The following is a 21,709-nucleotide window of genomic DNA, read 5'->3' as shown; positions in this document are numbered from 1 at the left end:
CTTAATAGATGTGGCAGCGAGAGCCATCATCCAGCCCTGTGTCTCTCCTCCTCCATCGCTTCCCAACCAGGCTCCACCTCTAAGTTTTCCTACCTCTCCCTCTCTCCTTTTGTCTCCTAGTCTCACTAACACCAAACATGCACTCTCTCTCTCTCTCTCTCTCTCTCTCTCGCTCTCTCTCGCCTTTAAATCGCTTCCACTCCATATGAGTTGCTTCCCCGTCGGGTGAGCCGCTTCTGAGCTGAAGGTGTGCTTTCGTCGCCAGGTAAGAGCACAGAATTATTCTTCGGGGCTACTTTTTAAAAAGGCGCGGATTCCAACCAGAGATGGTTTTGTGGATATGTCCGGATGACACGACCAGGAAAGAGACACTTTGACAGGAAATAATTTTTCTTCTGTGGTCCATGTCGTTTGCTGAGACTTAAAGGCGTTGACGGGGCGTGAAAAAAAGGCAGGGATCGGGACCGAAGCTGGTCGTAGTAGATTGGCTAATTTATATAGTTGATGTATCTGGTTGCGAGGGGAGACCGCTGTGGTTGCGTAGGTGGATGGTGAGATGTGAGGAAGAGAGGGAGGGTGGGGGGGGGAGAGATGGAGACAGAAGACGAGCAGAGGCTTTCATCCCATGGAAGCTAATCCCAACCGTTTGTTTAGCATCAGATAAAATATGCAGTCTGTCGCTCTCATGTCCTGTTTTTACTGGTCTTGAATCGACCTGAGAAGCAACAATTCAACATGTCAGTGAGCCACATTCACAAATTAAAATATAGATTACTCAACTTCTTTTATATTAATCCATTTAAAAAATGTTGACGACTCAACTTTAACTATTACTTTACAAGCCTTTACTGTGTAAGAACACACTTGAGTCTCAATCCCTTTTTTTTCCCCACTGATGCTGAGAATAGCTCCTCATTTAAAAAAAAAAAAAAGGCTTATCACTTCACACAAGTGCTCAGACACCAAGCACGACATGGAGTTCTATCGGTTTCTCTGCTTCACCGGGATTACCTCACATCTCCGTGAGACGTTCAGCCGAAGGGACAGGGGGAAGGAGTGCAGGGAAATGAGGAGCAGAGGTGCTCAGGTGCACTTGTTTAGCCCAGTGCTTGGAATACATTAAGCAGAATGCTCCCATGTGTCAAAGTGTTTCCAGGTGACGAAGAGAGGGAGTGAGAGAGAGAGATAGAGAGACATCCTTCCATGCTTCCATGTCTCCCTTAGCCTTCTGCTCATTTCCAAAGCACAGTTCACAAACCCTTCTTAAGCATTTAACTTTGATTAGAGGACGGGAACAAAATGTGTGTTGACATGCTGTATAATGAACAATACAGTATTTATGTTTGACCAAGACTAACTATTTAAACAGGCGTACCTCTTTATTTTATCATGCCTTTCCTATTTATTTTTCCATTATATATTTAGTGGGAGACACAAACCCCAACTCTCCTGACGCACATGTTTCACACGTTGAAATCTTCCTCTCCAAGATGCAGTAAAGTCTCTCATCATGACCATGTTTTGAACTTATTACTTTATAAAGTTATCCCCGTCTGAAATCTGGGCGAACGAGAGGTTACAAGAGTGGAGTCCATTATTGTGTAATGATGGCTTCACTCATCCTGCAGCCAGCTGTAATCACGCCCCGCTTTGTTTATACAACAAGTTCCTTGGACATGTGTAGACTTCTGAGATTGATGTCACGCTGATGACAATCCTTGATGCTTGACCAATCACAACATTCTCCTCAGACCTCAATTCTATTTTTTTCAATCTAGCTTTATTAACTTACTCAAGTGAGTTACATTTTTGTGGGTTTTTGGGGTTTTTGTTTATAAACGGCATCATTGAAAAAGTTGTAAATGGATTTTCATTAAATATTCCGGATTGGACTCAGATAGACTTGATAGATTTGGGTGTGATGTGGAACAACTTCTGGATACATGAAGGTTTTTCTAGGTTTGACACTGGCTTATGTGTCGCTGGTCCTACTAAATCAGAATCCCAAATGATGATATTAATTATGACACATTGTTGTGTTTGTTAAGTTACAGATTCTATGTTCAGTTTATATTAACGGTCAGTTGTGTGAGTGATTGAAATTGGAACTTGTTGCTCTGATAATAACCGACCAAAGTAATATATCTACTAAAGACATTGCACATTTGTCTTTCATGCCTTGGTATCAGCTCACGCTTACTGGGATGTTTTTCTGTTTGTCCATTGTTTACAACAGCGGAGAAGACATTTGAACAGTTTAATAAGCTCCAACATAAAGTACTTTATTGAAAATTAAAATTAGCTTCCTTTATTAAACTTTTCCATTATCTATTTTTTCACAGTTTTAAGTCATTTTTAAGTTTTTTTTATTGTATTCATCTTCTTGTTGTGTTAGCTTCACCTATTGGCAGAACTATATCATTTCTCAGTGATTTTATAGTTTCCTCCAGCCTGTCAAGATTCACGGTCAAATTATTTTAACAAGGATTCTATGTCAACAACAACAACCTGACAAAATAAAAACTAGCTTGACCTTGCATGGCTTTAACGGACCAATAATACACCTCTCGGCTGAAGTCATACATTTTCGTCCGACGCTCCCTCTTTAAACTCGGGTTCTCCTCCTACCGTGTAGCCATTTGTCATCATCTTATAGAATCAGCGTCACCGCTAATGTAGAAACATAGAAAGTAATGCCGAGGTAATGGATTACAGGAGTGTCGTTCTTGCAAGATTGCACTGTTGCAGCACGTAATGAGGTCCTTCCTCAATTATTATTGATTCAACATTCCACTGAAATTAGCGTCACGTTGCTACCGCCGCAGCTGGAGAACCAAACATTAGCTCGGTGAGTGGTTATCTTCACGTGTCCGGTGGAGCGACTGCCCGTGACCTTGATCTGGCCAAAGGTGAAATATAGAGATGGTAGTATCTGTGTTTAATCACTGTTGTGCAGTTTGTACAACACAGGACATCCATTAATTTCTATATCATGATCATATTGATCTTTTAAAGTTCCTTTTATTTGGAATAATGTTTTGTGGATAGAAAGATTTCAGTTGTGACATTTTTGTCCTCATTATTTTACGCAAAAATGCAGCCAAATTCATTGAGACTCAGGAAAACATATAGAATACATAAATTAAATACTTATCTAGCTAGATAATACGTGTCAACTCATGGCCTGGGGGGCAACATTTGGCCCTCCAACTCATTTTATGGGGTCCATACAATGGTTAACTCTACACTTAGAAACATCTTAAGACGTTTTAATTTGTTCAGGCTTTTCCTTGATTTTCTGGAACTCCTGTTGTGTTATCAGTTTTATCTTGACCTTTAAAGTATATACTTTATTGAATATTATTTTGATTGTTTAAGTGCTTTATGACCCTGGTCTGGAAAAGCGCTATACAAATAAAAATTACTTACTTACGTACATTTCCTGATCTATAAAGATGCCAGTGGTTAAGCAAAGCTAAGGAACAAAGATTATTATACATTAATTCAACAATTACTCAGAGACTTTCAATAACTGTAAAACTGAGAATAAAGTAAAGTAATTTATGGAAATGTGGTACTGTCTGTCAAAGAAAGAAAGAAACACTTTGAACCTTTGTGTAACTGAGCTGGACACCACTGTTCCAGATGTATTATATAACCTCTGTAAATATGAATATTGAATTAAATGTAATGGCTCTTAATGAGTTTAAAAATGGTCTTGTTTGTCAATTACCCGTAGTATTAATATACAATGATTTACTCTTGCTATGCTTTGTGATGTTTGCTTCTACGGTCATGGTAGAATTTAGTCAACGCCTTAGAGGGAATGGGAAAACAATTTTACCCCTTCTTTGTTTCAAGACTGAGAAGGTATAATTTAAACCATCTTCAAGGAGGATATTGTGATTCTCTCTATCCTTTTCTTCAATATCCTGAGAGCAACAATTCTACTACCATCACCCGAGGTTGCATTGTGTGGAAGATTATAGCTTGTTTAGGACTGAGGGATGTCAACCCTCAACTGCTGCCTCTATGTCCAAGAAATGATTTATTAGTGAAGTTTATGCATTTGCATTTGTGAGTCTCAGCAGGACACATTTATTGTCCTTGTTAGTTCCTATGATTCATACACAGCACAAAAGGTTACATGGGCGAGTTGTATTATGCATGCAGATGAGTACTATGAATGTGTTTGTAATAAACAAGTCAACTACAGCTTTTTAAAACATGTAATTGCATTTTTGATCTCATATGATCACTTCTATCCCATAAAATGATTAGATTAGCAACACTCCACTTTGCATCCGTGTCAATTTGGCCTCGTCGTTTCATAGCTTTCAGCCTGGCAATGAGCCTGGATTGTAAACGTCCCAGGTCTCTGGTTAACTGAAAATCTCTGCTTAATGAAATGAGAAAAGGTTGTGTGTTGTTGTCCCCATCGCTTTTGTGAGCTCAACAGAGAAAATGTTCCTTTTCATTGACAAGCCTATCACTACCAGCACATGAATGTTTCAATAAAAAACTTCTAAAAGGTTGATCTAATCAACAACATTTAAGTTTTTCAGTTTTAAATTGATTTTAAGTCTTATTTTACCATTAAAAAAAACTTACAGTTAATAACAAATACTTTTACAGCTATGAAGCCATATCAATCTCAGGTTATCTGTTATTAAGATAAAAAACAATGCTCTATAAATGTCATTTTTGAGGTATAATTTATATAAATTAATAAATAAATAAATACTGTGACTAAGGAACAATCAGCTACAAGTCATTGCTTCAGCTTTCATGAGAATTACCTAATAATCTATATATTTCTTGAGTTTATATTCTAAATAAATTCATTCAATTTGATCATAAACGTCATCACATAGTATTTAGTTCAAACATTAATAGTACTTGATTTAGAATTTCTTTGGCTTTCTAACCAATTTGGCCCCAACAAGTTTGATGTTGACACATTTAAAACTTTATTTATTAATACAAAAGCTTTCAGTGTTTGTTGTAAAGCATAAATAAGAAAATATTTATCGAGTTAACAATCATTTACTCGTATTTTATTCTTGTTTTATCCGCCTGTGTTTGAGTATACTTCAATTCTGAATCTTGTCATTTTTTATTTACTTTCTCTTTTTATTTCTTAGTTTGGCGAGCCCATGTGTCAAAACCATTTCTAGCTATAATGCCGTCTGGATGTTGCTCTCCACTGAGGGAGAAGAGAAATTGAGTAAAACTCTTCCGTCTGTTTTAAAAGAAGGTCTGTGAAACAAGCCGAGGACACATTTAAGTCAAATGTAAGAAACTTGTCCGTCAGGTGTTTTTCGAGGAGCAAAACAGTTATTGATCTTGTGGCGCGCGTGAATCGCATTTTTGGAAACGCTCCATTCTGAAGTGAGAAATGAGAAAAACAACGTAGATGTTGAACATTATAGAATTTCCGATTTCGCCCCAATAGTCAGGCCGTCGAAAATATATCGTCAAAGTTTTCAAGCGTTTTCACAGAGCTTGTGGTGTTGGTTTTCCACCAGAATCTGCAGGTATGACCACGAACTAATGCCGAGAGAGCTGGCATGTGCTGTTGGGTGTCCTTGTAAAAAATGTGTGAGTCATAAAGCAACATGACACAAAACCGCGTGAGCAAGATACAGCATTGTGATGTGATGGGGAACAAAAAAAAAGAAGCAATTAAAACCAGCGTCTCCCTGCAACCCTTTGACCATGACAAGAAGGACCTTGGTGGGTTTATCTTCCATTTCAATGTTTGATTTAATATCAGGTGATTTTTTTCAGGCTGTTTTGTTTTAAAATAGTTAAATTCCCCCCCCCCCCCCGCCCCGCACCGATCAAGGTCACGCATCCTCATTAGATCCACGGCTGGTGGATTAAACCGAACACACGCTCAGACAATCACTATTACAGCCTTAATAATTTCCCTCGCTCTAATGCGAGAGGTCATTAGCTATTGAATCACGAAATCCCTCCCATTTGGTTATTTTTAACTCAAGGGGTGGGGCGGCACAAGAGGGCTTTTTTTTTTTTCTTTCTCCCCTCTTCAAATTCAACAGTACTTTTTTTTTTTTTTTCTCCCACTGATGACATGAGGAGTCTTGCCTCTGATGCAAACATCCTTGTTTGTCACCATGACAACCAAGTCTGCAGCCGGCTGTAGGTTGTCATGCCAGCTGCCTCCCCCATGTTCTCCCTCATCCATTAACAGTGTACTGTAAAAAAAAACAAAAAAAAAACGGATGCCGTTATATTGTTTCCTCTAATGCGATGTGTTGTGGCTAAGTTTCACTCTGATGTGGCTAACCACCTTTTCATTCCCTGAACCCCCCCCCCCCCATTCCCCTCCTAATCTCCATCCTTTTCGCGAGAGCTTTCACTTGAAATGCCAGGCGGGTCAATTTGTGAAATAATGACACAACTAGCAAAAAGCCCGGCGCAGCACACGAACGCACCACAAGTGCCCTGAATTAGCCACTCACACTTGTTCACCCGTACAAGTCGCCTCATTACGGCGCCAGCGAGAATCCAATATTCTGACATGTTTAGCCCCTTTCCGAACAAAAGGATGCTGTAAATGTGGAGGCATGATGCTGTTTAGAGCTCGTTCGCGGAGCCGGGGCTTCTCTCCTCATAACATGTCCACCCAGTCAGACGAAAAAACACTCATTACCACAGTGCCACGGGGCCAACCCTGTCTACTCGGGGGATAATAGCTAGGCATCTGGTTAAATTTGATATAATGCTGGTTAACTGGGTAGTGTTTGTCCGGGATACTTGAGGAAGTGACTCTCGCTTCAGTCCAGATTTACCCTTCCTAGTATCACTATCTGCGATACTGCCCTTACTTACTCCTCATACACAGGGTTGACCTACTTCCTCTTTAGCTTGACATGGATGGACGGGTGGGAATCTAGAAGACACTTCAGCTGTTGGTGAATATTCAGAGGTCTTATTGGCTTTTCTTTATCTCCTAAATGAACTCATTACTTTGACATCCTCTTCACGGGGACACGCTCGACCTCGCGTCCGTGACAAGGGACGTCTTCTTGTGTTGCGAGAAATTCGAAACCAGCCTATTCCACCGTGACCTGTTTCTGTCATCAATTCCTGGATCAAGTGATGAGTTGGATTAATAGAGGTCGTTGTTACCACGCGGTTGTTTTTTCCTGAAATCATTCATATGGCGTATATATTGTAAAATCAATAGCCGAGGGTTGTTGTCGATGTAGCTCCGCTACCGTCGTCACAATCATTGACAAATACCTTCTATAAACTCACTGTACCTTGAGACCAAAATAAAAATCGACTCCTGTCAATCATACTGTTTTCTTGAAGCTTAGTGTAATTGCATATGCAAATAGAGTTAGATTAGGAGTTTGTAACGGCTGTAGGGTTTGGTGATTGCGAGTTGAGATAATGATGAATTTCCAAATGATAATGAAGTGGCGTCTCTAGTCTTATAATTATGGATTAAGCTCTTCAGCTTCCATCACATGCTTCTTTTTGCTCCTCAGGGATAGAACATGTTGAACTTTGGCTGAAATGTACCGTTTCAATCTTCATTAACAATTTCTGAATTATTTTTTTATGATGGAATAATGTTTGGTATTGTCTACATTTTATCAGCGACCTACATACGACGAAAATACGTATAGAGAACATATTATTTTCGTGAACAAGTTCTTAATTTTGTTTTAAACTGGACATTAAACATTTTAATGAACCTCTGAAACACTTCGAAAATACACATTTTGCACCCACATGTTTTAAATTCAGTTTGGACGCCCCTGATCTTAAAGGTAGTTTGGAAAGGAATTGTTCCTAGTACTTTTATATTTTCATTTTTTTCCGAAACGACAGAAATATAGTTAAAAACAGCCAAACACATAACATCCTTGGTAGAAATAATCATTTCAAAGTTTATTCTCCCTTTTTCTTCTCACCATGGTCATCTGTTCAGTCCAAGGAAGAACAGAAACCAAAAACTAGTTTGACAGTTTTGAGAAATCCTCTGTGTAGCAAATGGAGCCGAGCGTATGTTCGTAAAGCCATCTCTGATGATAAGAGGTCGGCCTTGAGATAACAATAAAGGGGCAGATAAAAAAAAAAAAAGAGAAACATTCTGGTCAAGCCTGCGCCATCATTCAAGGCCTTTTTATCGGTTCAAACATTTATTCCTGTCAAGGGAATCTGACCTTTCTGGATACATCTTTTATTTTGATGAGCACAAAAGAAGTTTGACTCGCATGATATTCTTGTTTTTACTTTATTTTTGCATTCAATATTTTATAGATAAAACTCTTTACATGTACTTTTTTTCTCTCAATAAACCAGCAGACTTGGATTCATCTGGTTAATGGTAGCTGTGATTATCTTTAGGCAACACATTACATACAAAGCATCATTTGTGAAAGTGTTGGAGGTTACACTTCACACATATTATTCAGTGGCTTGCAGTCAAATTCAAATTCTTCACTGCATATTAAAACTACATCATCAACACTGACCAATACCTCTCATTTAAAGCCAAGGATGCACCGCTGAAATGTTATAACACTTATTTTTGGTATTTCATATCTTTGGGCTATGATGCTTCCATTATTACTAACATATTCCACCTCTATGTCGCACTGTCAATGACTCATTGACAGCATTTTTTTTTAATTGGAGGCCAGTTTAGAAATGGATTAAACACATGGGGGAAACGTTTCTACGATCATAGATCCCAAGATGGGATACTGCAGTTGCTCTTCAATTGGTTTGCTATGATATATATATATATAATTAATGCAGGTTAAATTTAAAAACATGAACAAAAGCTTCTTACAACAAGAGTTTCTCTTCTTAAACCAAATTATTGGAAGCAAATTTTTCTTCTTCATGGGTAAAAAGACGTTCAAAGGGCTCAAAGTATCTACGTATTTTGCCAAAGATGAGGATTTTCTGATGGAATTGAAAACACAGAGAATTATTTAGGTATACCTTCAAAAAGAAAGGTTGTAAAATGTTTCTCCTAAAATAATTCACAAACATAAAATTAAGGAACTTTCTCAGCTAGTAATGAAAAGATCACGGTTTGGTGTAAACTGCATCAACTCTGAACCGTCAAGCAAACTGTGATGACTTTCTTTCTGAATCAATCGCACTGCAGCTACAGTAATAGTAGATATTTTTACGAAACCTGTGTTTTACTGCTGCGTTCCTCCTATGGTGGGAGTACATGGAAGGTCAGGGAGGAGTTATCCCTGTGTCAAATCTTTCTCAGCTGACGTGTGGAACCACCAACATTATAGTTTGATAAATGGGTTACATACATCGGGGTCCCAACTATCTTAAGCAATATAAAAAAACAAAAATATTCCCTTTTTCAAGGTCGTACTGGAATTACTTAACTTCTTGAAAATATATTTGCATTAAACCCATGTTTTTTTTTATAAGCGAAGACAGGACACCTGGCCATTTTTCTCAGAAGCCAAATCTCCCTCCTCAGCTCTTTGTTGTCTGTCTCTCCTTCAGAGTCAGCGCTGAGGGCAACTTCAATGTCAGAGAATCAACCCAACACACACAAACACACACACACACACACACACACACACACACACACACACACACACACACACACACACACACACACACACACACACACACACACACACACACACACACACACACACAAACATCCTCGCCAGGCTCAGCCCTGCAGCACCTTTGGACCTGCTCACAGATTATGAGAAGCCTCAATCAATATAGCCGCCCTCACCCCCACCACCACCACCACTACCCACCACCCTCCTGCTCGGCTGACCAACCCGACTAAATGCCCCTGTGAGGACACACAACCAGACGAATAATCGCCTGCAGACCTGTTTCACTGCCGTTGTTTTTAATCAATGTAGACCGTGTTCTTTTTATGGAAACAACAGGGAGATGATATACAAGCCAGCATTAGGATTGATTACGATCAGTCATGTGACTGCTGTGCATAGCTTGGATGATAAGATGCAATGAGACGTCCCCGCCACTAGATACTGCTGCAACCTGAAATCTGGAACCCCCTAAGGGGGGGGAATCGGATACGATTGTATGTCTGCCACAGAGTACGTGGAGAAGAACGACATCTGGTCTTTGGTATCCAATGCTCAGACAGTGTCAGCTCTTAATTAAATCGTGGTAATTTATGTTTCTGTTTCGACCCCAAACTCGCTTTTCTGTTTAAGAAACAAACCTAGAAAATATTTTTTATATTTTCAGCATCCATTCTTTTGAGCTTTAGGTTGTTTTATTTATTTATTTATTATTGTTTATTTTCACTTGGTTCATACTGGGGTTTAGAGTAAGAGTATAGATGGACAGGTGACTTTTGGCTCAGCTCTTTTAGCAGCACAAAGATCTTTTTTGACTGTTGATACTGCACCGAACCATTTCCGTCATACTCTACACGAGACACAGAGAATAATCTTAATTTTTATATTTTCAACTGCATCTGTAGAAGCTCTTTAAATAAAATGAAGAGAGAAACATTTCCTTTTGCACAACACACTGTAATTTTAAAACTAATGAGCATTAAGTTATATTTAATTGCGTATGTAGACGTTTAAATTACCTGCTGATGTTTTAGGAAAAAGCCTTTAAATAAAACCTGACAGTTATCTTTATTGACGCTCTAATTCCGGCAGACAAGACCTCCTATCATTTTTAATTGGCGCTGGTTCCACATTGGTGCTCGTAGAATTCAATTTTGCTTAGACTAATGACTTTTTAATTCAAAGCGGCAAAATCTCAGAACTGTACTTTGATCCACATTAGATTCTCCAGTCATTAATTGTCACAATGAAGATTGGTTTGCACAAATTGAATAACCCAACCGAAGAAACATCTGTTATTGTTGGGTTGAATCGACGTCAAGTATCCTCCGCGGCTTGTTCACGAAAACCCCTTCGGAAATCCGCCTTCTCCCTCAGATCACGGTTGCTGATTGACCTTGCACTCGTTGTGTCGGTAAATGATGTTGTTCTTTCATGTTGCCTCGCCGGCTTCTCTGTGGACTGTAAACAGAGTCACTGAGTCATGACTTCATCGCCAGCACCGGGGTCACCACTACCCACCGCTCTGTTTACCCTCCATCTTTTTCTCCTCCTCCAGCCGTTTCCTTCTGTTTGTGCCAATATTTTGTGAAGTGAATGTCGATTCAGAGCTGTTTTAAGATGTAGCGACAGGGATTTCTTTATTATAAACCTTAACTTAGTAAGAATATGTTTCTTAATAGTATTTAAAAGATGGTATCTCAGCTGTTTGTTCTTCAAACCGAGCCATTTCTGAAGATGTATAACTCAATAGTGATCTTAAAATTTAAAATGAGTCCAATATTATTTATTTTGTTAAATGTATCTTCCTTTACTGTTTTCCGGAATATATGTTTTATACTATATAGGGTTATCAAACTCAATCAAACTCTCAAACACAGCTAAAGCAGCAAATACAATGTTTTTTTTATCAGCTTAGAAAATCTCTTAATACGAGAGATACATCTTCTCAAAGCACATCCACTTTCCCATTCTTAATCAAATTCATCGTCAACATTCCAGATTTTCAAAGTTAATTGTGGACTTTAAAGATATGTTCTGTAATAAAACGGTCTCTAGAAAGTAAAAACTGGAAGATTGTTATCATGTCATGCATGTGATGAGCTAGTATATCTTTTAATGGAATTAAAATCAGTATTTAAATTATGTTTTAACCCCAATTATATTATTGTTGTCACCTGGGCCACATAAAACAAGTAGGCGAGCCGGATCTGGCCCGCAGGCCTTGCGTACAACTTGTATTCAACTAAAGTATTAAACTTGGTTGAACTTTACTCTCCCTGGATGTATTTATTTTTTCGGGTGCACAGTGCTGTCAGTATATCAGGGCATGTTGTGTATTATCTGGTTTGGATTTTGACTTTTTCTACTTTTTTAAAACTACTGCCGAAGCCCACTTTCTCTTGCAGTGCTTTTTTTCCTACAGGATTTGTTGTTGTTGAGAGGCTCAGGGAGCCACCGACTCTAGTAATCTGACACAGCCAGTGAACTAGTCCTTTAAACATCGAATCAATATGTAGTTTAAAACACTGGGTGTCGGCGCGGTGCCAAGAAGAGGATAACAGAGACTCTCCTGTTGATTGAGAAAAGCTCTGTGCTTTCTTTTTGACTGGAAGAATCTTTTTTTTTATTCTTGAAACGGCATTTGTTATGTCTCTGTTTGGCCTGCTTAGGGAGTTGTTAGTTTTTTTAATTTCTTTTCGGAAATATTATTATTTTCAACCGGTTGGATTAGGTTTTGGCAAAATCTCTGATTATTTATTTATGTGTAGTTATGTTTGTAAAGCAGGAAAACAATTTAATCAACATGATTCCTTTTAAACACATTCCTTCTTTCACTGTTTTATTTTCTTGTGACTTCTACTACTTTCAAGACTTCATGTCCAACATGCCTTAATTATTTCCTCTTGATGTGTCCAAACCACCTGATCATTCCTATCTTTGTCTCCAAATTTCACCGTGTGAGCTCTCTTGCCAATGTACTTGTATCTAGTTTCAGGACCTCGGACAGCTCCCTTCATGAGCATGGGGGTAACAGTTGAGGCTTTTGCTAGAACTAAGTGTTCATGAGTTGTATAATCCTGGGGTTTTTAATTCCTTACGTTCTACTATGATTCAGTCAGATATTATTAATTCCGTGTGTTTTTGGCCCAGGCTTCAGCTTCACTAGAAAAGAAGAGAGCGAGGCTGGTTTAAAGAACAAGGTCACTGTTTGTATATCTTTCCAAAGCTTCTGCGCAACCTCAGGGTAACTTCAAACGACCACAACACCTGTTTCCCAATAGCTTTTTCCTTCGTTTGATTGTGTGCTGAGATTAAAGGACCAGAAATTTACAAGGTAGACATATTTTGCTGCAAGATTGAAGCGGTTTACAGAGAAAGAAATGGTGGATTTCTCATAATTTTCCAGTTGATCTAATGTTTATAATCTTTAATCACCTAAAATTTTGCTTTGTCATCCTTCAACCAAGTTCAACTAATGTGTTGATTTAAGTGTCTCTTAAAGGGATCTTGGACCTGTATTGTACACATCTGTATGTATTTTTGTACACACATCTCTTTCATATTTACATTACAAAATGTTTTTTCTGGAGAAATTCTCCACCTCAAAGCGACTCATTGTATAAACAAAGGGAGCGTGATTTCAGCTGGCTGGAGGAGGATTGAAGCCATTATTACGTCATAATCGATTCGCTCTGAACCTCGTTCGCCAAGGTTTCAGACGGTGGAGAACTTTATGAAGTAGTAAGTTCAAAACATGGTCAAGATGAGAGACTTACTGCATCTTGGAGAGGAAGACTTCAACATTTGAAACGAGAGTCGAATGTTGACATCAGTTGCCCTTTAATTCCTTTCTCATGGTCCTTCAACATGGCCACTCTGGCTCCAACACGTAAAAATTCTAGTGTAGTGAAAATGTCAAAATTTCCATGTTTTGACATATAGAGAGCCAGGGAGTGCGCTGTATTTTCCCTCTGTTTGAAATGCGTATCTCCTGAGACAAAGTGCTATTATTCTCTTTTTACCTCCTGAAGAAGGTAGATGAAAATATCTGCAGGGAGTTTGCGACGTCTCTGATGACCCAGAGATAAAAGGACAACTCAGTTTTCTCTTCACAGCTTCATGCATAGAGCAAAAAAAACAAAGTCTACATCATAACTGCCATCCAACTGCTCAGTCTGCAGCGCTTACTGCTCCTCTTTAGGTTCAGAGTGAATGAGTTCACCCAGCCTGGCCAATGTGTTGTGCAGAAATAATTTAGCTCAACCTTCCTGATGAAAAGACAAAGCAGGTTTCATGTTCGTCTCTGCCCACAACAAGCTTAGGACAGGAGGATCTGGTGTAAAATAATTTGCTTTATTAGCCTCGCCAGTTTCGTGGAACTAGCAAACAGGAACACGTTGCTCACGTCTGTAGCTGCGTGCACAGACCTGGACCCACTGACGTCAGCCTGTAGAGAACATGCCTCGAGCTCATACAACTGTTTTTTCTTGATGTCTTTGTGTGGGTTAAATCAAAAGGATATGGTCCGCTTTCAATGGTACCATGCATTAATTCTGGAAATATTGTATTTGGAGCTAATGATGATTAGTTTGTCATACATCTAAAGAGAATTAAGCCACTTAACATTGATATATCATAGATCTATCCATAGAAGGAAATGTTGTCGTGTTTGCATTTTTTTGGAATGGAACGTAGTTGTGTGTTATACTTAATGAGCTCGTCCTGGTGTCTTGATGGTATAATTGTACCTGTATATGGTATAATACAGCATCTTGGCTGGGCCACCACTGCCCTGATGGACTTTCTAAAGGACCGCAATCAATGCTTAGTGGACAGGTTTATCAAAACAGGTAGCAACAGCCTACCAGACTTAAACATTTCACAGCAGACAAACAAAGGTGAATTTTCATCCGGTGTCTCTATTAGAGATGTAAGAAAAATATCGTTGTGGCAATATATCAACAGTATGATTTTCCAGGATACTGTTTCGATTTTACAACACTATATAGATTTTTTTTATTTTGTCATTTTTTGGTCTTGCAAATCATATTTTCTCTGTAAGAATAGTCCTTTTGTGGTTTATTGTTCAACAAAGTATGTGTAAAATAAAATAATTCAGATTTTTTCATTTAGAATTAACAAATATTCCCACTCTGTTCATTCTTGAGATGCAATTAAACTTCCTTGCAAGATCCCGGTAATAACTGAGGACTAGAGGATACGGTCTACAGCAGCTTTTAAAGGTAATGTTAGGACATATTTTGTTTTCAAAACAAATGAAAGCAGTTACGACTTCGTCAAGAGTCATGCGGTCTGTAAACTCTGCAACACCAGGAAGATAAGGAATCGGACAATACTACAAATATATCCTTTTTACTACCGTATCGCAATTTATCGTATCGTTGCTTCTGTTATGTAAAACAAATCGTATCGCCAGATTTTTGCCAATACACACCCCTCTATAGTCTCTATAGTGAATATGCTTTCTTCAAATAACAAAACTAAAGTAAAGACCATTTATATTGAATTAAATAATCGTTTGTTTTCTGTTTACTTTAAAACAATTAAATAGAGTACCTTAAAGATGACATGTGCTTTAGTTTTATCGACGGTGTCTGCTTTGGAGTATTTTATCTTTTAATATTTCAGTTGAAGAAAGAAAACAAATTTACAAAAACAATTGGAAGATTGTTTTTAACGTGTCTTTTTTATAGACCTTGTCACTTGTCCCAAAGACAAACTTGATAAATGCCGTAGAGAGATTTTAAGATAAAGTGCATGATTTTAAAAACCTTGCACTGGAATACACAACAAAGACAGGGCAACAAAATCGATACAACAACACGGTAAAATTGTTTTTGTTGATGTTGTGATGATGTAGAAAGATGATTACCGTCAAAGAGCATGTTGTCAATACTACACTTCAGCATGTTTACACACGGGGTCAGAGAGTCCAGAGATGATCGTTGTTATGAGGGATTTGAGGTTGTAATGCTGGTGCAGAACTGGACACGCACAAGTATTTTTTTAAGCGGTACATTTTTTCTAGCTTAGCAGCACTTGCAAGCGGAATGTCGGAGTGATTTACAGATTACATTTTATTTAATTGCCTAATTTTCGGAGCCAACAAATTGTACCACGTTGGTTCTCATTGGGCTATAAAGGATGTTTTAAACAATTAAGTAAATTATGTTGTGTCAAATAATTAGGGACATTTAAAGTGATTATCTGTAAGATTCTATTTTAAAGGGAAATAAAATAGACTGAAAGATCATTTTAAAAGTGAAGCAGAGAAATCTATATTTGCTACTTACTTTACAGAGAAATCTGAGCTAAATGCTTCTTATCTTCTTGTGCCACATCACACCCATGTAGTGCTCAGCATCCCAATATACCAGAATGTGTCACCTCTTTGCAGCCCATCAATCTCTGCTCTTCCTCAAGAGTCCAGTAAGCAGATAAAAAACTAATCAAAACCTCAACCATGTACTTCACCATCAACAGCTTGTGAACACCATCTCCTCTCTTTTGGCAGATTTAAAGATGAGTTTAGAGGAAGTAAGACGTTGATATTGTCCACCAGAAATTGGCCTTTTTGGAAAGTTATGACGATGGGAGTGAAATTATGACGTGATATCGAATATGGTTGATTGTCTTTCAATTGTCGATCAACTAGTTAGTAAGAGCTCAATGTATTTTTGCATGAATCATTCGCAAGTTTAAAGCATTATTTCAATTGTGGTGTATTTTTTACATTTCCCCCCTTTTCCCTTTTGTTATTTCTTTCTTTCTTAGAAAACGTATCCAAACCTGCAAAGAAGCAATTCTATAGTACGAAACTCACACTGTCATTCTTTACAGAGGATGGTGCAATAGAGCAATGTAACAGTTACAAATTTCCTTGTGGTATTAATTAAATTATCTTCTACTGCATATTCCCTCATCGTGGTCCCATCCCAGCTGCTCGGGGTCAAAGGGGTGGGACACTCTGATTGCGTTGGCAGCCTGTTACAGAGAACAAATACACAAACCGACTTAGACAAACTTCTACATATGGACAATTGAAAGCAACCTCTTTGTTTGGGTTGTGGGAGGAAACCAGGAGTACATGGAGTACCAACGCACAAAAAGGACAATGTTAACCTCAACCTTGATGCAAATTTGCAAACCCTCTTGCTGTGAGGCTGTAGCAATATTTTAAATTGATTTTACATTTTACACAACGCTAGTAGAGGAGATTACAGTTCTATCCAACCTTCTTGTGGAGGAAATCCTTGCCATTGATGAGGCATGCCAAGAAAAAGGGAGTTCAGTCCATTTTTCCACAATTCCAGTCTTTGACAGTTGTCCCTACAACCGAGTTGCAATCCCATTATAGAAGATGAATGAATTAAGGATACGCTATACATTCAAATTGATGGGGCAAAAAAAGGCGCCCGATGCCCACGAATCACTTGCATTTTTCATCAGAGCCTAATGGAAAATCACTGCAACGGTGATTGCTCGCCTCTGAGGGATACACAGGGCTGTCATTTGATGACAGGTGCGGGATATTAATGTTTTTTTTGGCTTTTGTTCACCGGGCACTGAAGGATTTCTTGGTTTATTGTCTTTGGTTAGTATTTGCCCTTTGCACCATTAACAACAGCAGCTTTTTGTGAATAAACAATCATGACTATGTGACCAATCATTTGAATGGATTCTATTAAAACTCTACTTTTGTGTTCTTACCTTGAGGGATTGTCATGGTACACACTGTCACACACAAATGTTGGATCTCCTGTATACTGTTTAGTTTTTATATTTAACTAACAGGCCAAATGAAAAGTGTTCACATGGGAAGTCAATGACATGGTGTAGAAAGAAATGCTTTCAACAAGAATATAAAAATGTCTTAAATTGATAGTTAAGCCAAAGTTAGAATTTCACTCATTTGAACCATGTAGACCAAGGGTTGGGATTACTTTTAATAATTAGTAATCTGTTCTTTTTTGGAGTTATAGGCAAAAAAGCATGTCCATTTAAATGTAGCAAAATGTGCTCAGTGATCGTTTTGAAAAACTTATCCAATCTACTGTCTACCCTGAGAGCGCTCGCGGTATTTATACAGAATGTTTCCTGTCTGTGTAGCATTTGAGCCTTTATACTTCTGCTACAAAATTATCTTAAAATAAAGAGTTTAAGTTTTAACGGAATGATTCCTCTTGTTGAGGTATCACCACAAGATGGACCCTTTCAAGTGCCTTTTTGGACGTCTGTCACTGAGCTCTATTCACTGCTATGAAATCGATATATGTTTTTTGCCTATGAGTTCATAGAATTTTGGGTGAAATATCCCTTTAAGTTTTAGGATTTTCAATACAAACCATTCCATACTGAATATATTGAATATCTGAATATGTTAAATAAATGATCATTTAATTAATTTTATTTAATTTATTTTAATGAAGTAGAAAAGGAAGATCTTTAAAGTTATATTTAGAATAATAACATGAATTACTAATAAAAAAGCTGTCAGGCCGGAGCTAAACGGTGTTCGTGTGAATAGCTCTTCTTCAGGTGCCTCATTCTTCCTCTGTAATGTATACTTCTAAATCACTTCCTTCATTTTTTTTTTTTTTTTTGATTGACATTGCAAACTTGGATCTGGCAAGGGATAGTTTTACTGAATTGCTTCCTCTCCTATTGTTTATAAAACCCTCTGCTCTTGTTCTGTTCTTTCTCTTGTTCATCCGTCTTGAAGCTTTAGAGTAGTTGATAAAACTAGTGTTAGAACTTTCTTTGTTGTCTGTACTTTGCAAATTAATACTTCCCTCTGTAGTTTAAGAGAGAAGAGGCATGTTTTTGGCCTTAACTTATTGCTGTTATACGACCACCATAAATACACTTAAATACAAATATGTTTTACAGTAGAAGAAAACAGTAAAGGGGTTCTGCATAGAGGCTTCTTGTTTTAAAAAAAAGAGGTTCTATTATGGTCTTTTGAAATGCACCAGTCACACAGAATCTTTTATATTGTGTGTGTCTGCGTGTGCTTTGTCAACATCCATTTCCTTCACTTAGTACTAATACCCTGTATTGAGCAACAAGCAGGCCCCGCTCTGAACACGAGCCAGAGCAAAGACCCGATGCCTGAATTAACCCGGTGCGTCCTAAAAAGGGAGATCAGCGCATTCGGAGTGTTTTGAACCTGTTGCAGCAAATCTGTCTCGATGGTAATCAATGGGCATTACCTCTCCTCGTAGATTCACAGGAAGCCAGGAGGCTCATGTGCCGCGGAGTAAGTGGAGATGGTTCGAGGATATTTTCAAATCCTCACGCGCAGACAGGCCTCGCATCGAGAGGTTTCACTTTCCCGTGAACAATAGACAGACGCTCAAATCAAATTCCTAATCGGAGTAAAGTGATCCATGGAGGATGTTGAAGGTTGTTTACGCTACCGATTGTCAAGACCACCGCTGTGGCCTTGCGTGTCTTCTCATTGTTTTCACTTTGAATATACGTTTCCACCTCTCCCGACTGGTTGGTTAAACGTGCCGGAGACGTATGCATTATATAATATTCATCTCGCAGCAGGCGACTCTTGACAGACAACACTATCAATAATTGAAAAGGGCATACGCGTCAATGCAGAGATAAGGATGCATCAGTCGAGGATGGCTTAACATGTTGATTGTGTTGTGCCTCTTGGATTGTTGCGTTTTCTTAGGCTGATGCGACGGGACAGGGACGCGCAGGAGGACACAAGTGGTAGCGATGGCTGTCGAGGCTCGTCAGTATTTTCCGATGCTCCGTCTCTTTCGATGTCTCGCAGACTTTTGAGCGAAGGCAGGAGATTTGACGACAAATTCTAGCATAATGAATCTGGAGAATGCCTGCTTATCTACATTTGCCAGCCTTCTGATTGTATGACGGCTGAAAAAACTGGAAAGTAAAATGTCACGGCGTCCTCTGGTGTAAAGTATTAAATGTAAAGTATTAAAACTAATAAAATCCAAACAATATTTTAGAATTTATTACATTAGTTACTTTTTTTTTCATGTGTAGCCGGGAAATTACTAGAGAATTTGTCTTTCGTCTGTGACCTTCGGAAACTTAAACTCGCTTTCTCAAGGTTATTATATATGATCCTATCTTTGATAGAATCACTAGCTTAGCTTGTTTTCGAGCTGCTAACACTCTCCATTAACTTTTTAACTGAACCTATACCTTCATATAAAATATCTAAAGGGTAAGCAAGATGCAACCTCTGATTCATGTCGTTTAAGATATGAAAAAACTGTGTATTTAAAAAAAAAAAGTCAATATTTTACATACTTTGCACATGCATCAATTACTATAGGCATTTCCCTAAATGAGCAGTTAGATCACTTGTATATTTAGATGTCAAAAGCAGTGAGACAGTATCAGCTGTTTTCATTTTTTTTCATGTTTCTAGAGTTGTTCCTGCTAAATAATGTCTTTGGATCAATCTCTCTAGACTTTGCTGATGCTATTTCTGCTGAGTTTTCCTGAGTCACCAACCTTAACTAGTAACCCCAACATTAAATGAGCAATACCAACACATTTTTGTCAGTAAATATACAACAAGTTGATTGATTTTAGTGTTGGATTGTACACTTAGTTTTAATGGAATCAAGTTTTCCATTTTGATTCCATTAAAACACAGCTTGGCGCAGCAGCCGTTAGAAGCCATACAGGTGAATGACAATAATCAAAAATTGTAATTTTCAGGCTTCCTTATCCAATTATCAATGTTTCTGGATTTTTAAAGAAATATCATACCTGTCTGGAAATGTCTACTGCCATGCTATTCAAATTTTTTTAAATTTAAAATCTTTCATCTAGAGTGACCTGTTGACTTGCTATTTTAAGTCAGCGCAAGGTCACATAAAATCACTAAAATATACCAGGACTATGGAAGGTGACGCACATTATTCCAATGCTTGCGAATTTGCGTAATTATAGTCGTACTTTAATAACCCATTGGTTGTACTTTATCAATAACCCTTTAGTACTCTTTGATGGACAGTCGTCAACCCATTGACCAAATCCTCTTTGTGCTTTTTTTTCTTTTTCATGGCTAATAATGGGGAGCAAGTATTCAATAGAGAGCTGTTATCTCGTGACAGTTGGAAATAAACGGTGGGTTGATGTAAATGAGATCCACGGACGTAACAATAGCAGCCAGGTGGGAATTCTTCCGGCTGCTTTAAAGAAATGACTTAAGGGTTTTTAATTGGTTCCTGTCAGTGTGCAGGTTTGATTTAGGATGTGTTCAATCAAGAGTTTCTGACATAATACGATTCTCTTGACTTTTTTATGTTTCCGTGAAATATTAGCTAAAACAGATGAGCTAAAATCAAGTCTATTTATTTCATTTTTTGTAAGGAAACCGCTCCTTATCTTACACTAACCAAATGATGATGGATGCAAACCTCATAAAAAAAGTTGGCCAAGAACATTAGGTGGACTTTGCTTTCTGTAACAAACACTTTCAATCTCCCGTCTTCTACTGATAGGACCTCATTTGAACTGCGACTGCGGGTGTTAGTGACATCATTGTCCAATCCATCATCTCAGCCTCGTATGTCATTGTTTTCAACGTCGGACAAGTTCTGTCTCTAGACCTCATCAGAGCCATCAGTCATGTCCTTCACCCAAAAGTGTCGACGAGCTTCTAAATACTAGCTACTCCATATGCCTAATATCAGATGATTCTCTCAGTCTAACTGACAGCCTTCATTCTGTTTCTTTTTTTTTACTTTCAACTACTGTTCTGATCCTAGACAATATTCTGTAAGGCAATGGGTTTTTAATGTTATTGCTGCCAATGTGACTGCTATTAATGCAGGTGATATTGTGGGACTTAAATATGATAAAATGTAGATTAAACTCATGATAGTAACTGTATAAGTTATATACAGAAATTCAAAAAGGTAACATGGCCACCATGTTTTTTGTGTTTTTTTTAGAGCTGCCCTCTAGGAAAAATGAAAATGTTGATTGTGAATCTGAATACTGCAGATACACCTTTTCCAATATTCTTTGAAATGTGCATAAACATCAAGATTATTATATTGAAATCTTTAAAATATAGCCTTTTTTTCAGT

The 21,709-nt window shown here is 38.0% G+C and overlaps 1 protein-coding gene across 1 annotated transcript in view; it reads left to right on the top strand.

The window, feature by feature from the left end:
• The first annotated feature begins 250 nt into the window (after nucleotides 1-250).
• syt1a (synaptotagmin Ia) overlaps nucleotides 251-21,709 on the top strand; it is a 172,088-nt gene continuing 150,629 nt past the window's right edge. Inside the window, exon 1 of the mRNA XM_087786560.1 lies at nucleotides 251-265. The gene's annotated coding sequence lies outside the window, so the exon portion shown is untranslated. The remainder of the gene's footprint in view (nucleotides 266-21,709) is intronic.

Source organism: Callionymus lyra, chromosome 3 (assembly GCF_982586985.1).
Source record: "Callionymus lyra chromosome 3, fCalLyr1.hap1.1, whole genome shotgun sequence".
Taxonomy (NCBI): Eukaryota; Metazoa; Chordata; class Actinopteri; order Syngnathiformes; family Callionymidae; genus Callionymus; species Callionymus lyra.
Note: the sequence above shows the minus strand (reverse complement) of the source record. Positions and strands in the feature narration are given on the sequence as shown.